Raw genomic sequence first — 1,701 nt, forward strand, 5'->3', positions numbered from 1 at the left:
TAATGATGCTCCGACAAAACCTACAGGACAACTCTGTGCTTAAATTCACCCACGAAATAGCCACTGACAAAACCATCGATGTAAGTTCGTAAATTTACTGCTGACCCACTGGTGTTCAAAATTATGTTTGTAATTAAGCTCAAAGCTACACAATAGACTATATGTGCTTTAACGGTATCAAACCCGATTTTTAGTATGATAAGCCCTCAAACTTATCACTGACACGAGGAAGAGTACAATAGGTAAAAAGCTAAAGAAAACAAAAACAATTGCAAGTTAAGATAAAAGAAAATTACAGTATCATAAATAGACTATCTAACTCATGAAATCCACGTACCACTTACCACTATACCTGGGGATTGGGGGCAGGATTTAAGTAAAAGTACCACTTGGATTTCACTTACTGTCTACTTTTACTTTACTTAAATCATGCCCCCCCCCCCGAGGCTAAAACGCTAAAAATCAGTTTTCGATATTCCGTGGTAGTCACAACGCAGATAGCCCATTTTGTAGCTTTGTGTTTAACTACAAACAAATAAACAGATACTTAAATCATGCCCCCCCCCCCCGAGGCTAAAACGCTAAAAATCAGTTTTCGATATTCCGTGGTAGTCACAACACAGATAGCCCATTTTTTAGCTTTGTGTTTAACTACAAGCAAATAAACTGATACTTAAATCCTAAGCTCACATTCCCTCGAAAACTAGAGCTTATTGTCTTAACGACGAAAAATAAAATCGTAAAATGACACTGTTTATGGAACGTCAAGGTCTCACACTACACGCAAAAGCTTAAATGCTCCCACTGAAAGTAAAAATTAAGCAAAAGAAACTCAGCAGAATTTTGTTTGTTTGTTTGAAATTAGGCACAAAGCTGCACAATGGACTATCTGTACTCTGCCCACCACGGGTATCGAAACCCGATTTCTAGCGACATATCGCTGTGCCACTGGGGCAAACTCAGCAGAAACTAAGTGAGTATCCGCTGAATGATTACGGAGATTGGTAAACACACAAAAATCTCTATGCGAAAGCTACAGGAGCTCTCACTGAAAGTGAAAAACTGAAACTATACACAAATCTGACCTCTCCAGCCCAAGCATAAAGCAATGATTTGCACTAGTTATCTCAGTTAACTTAGCTAGTTAATTAAATTATTCGAAAGCCAGACAATCTGTTATTGACAAGGAAACTCTGCTGACTACCTAGGGGAAGCAAAAGTTAGTAATTCGCTTGAGCACCTCACTGCATCCTAAAGGGAAACTAAGAAAAACAATATAATTTTATAATATTTACGTTTCAGCTAGAGGGGTGTAAAACATGTAGTATGTTCTCATATTACAGTAGTATGTTTCTTGGGTTCATGATAATCTCTCACTAACTTTGCGACCTGTTTCATTAATATATAAAAGGTTTCAAAGAACAAGAATTATACTTTTTCAATCTGAGAGCAACCCTTAGGTCCAATAATCAAGGCACAATTATTTAGGTGATCGCAAGTCACACAATGTGATTGTTCACAAAGAAAATATCTTAGAGTTGTCTCTAAGTGAACACTGCTTTTGTCAAAACTGATACATTTGTTTGTTTGTTCGTTCATTAATTTATTTGCTGAATTTTGTACAAAGCTACACGAGGGCTGTTTGCACAAGCCACCCCCAATTTTGAAGTGAGAGACTAGAGAGAAAGTAGTTTGTCAACA

The sequence above is a fragment of the Limulus polyphemus genome, unplaced genomic scaffold (genome assembly GCF_000517525.1).
Source record: "Limulus polyphemus unplaced genomic scaffold, Limulus_polyphemus-2.1.2 Scaffold2851, whole genome shotgun sequence".
NCBI classification, from domain to species: Eukaryota; Metazoa; Arthropoda; class Merostomata; order Xiphosura; family Limulidae; genus Limulus; species Limulus polyphemus.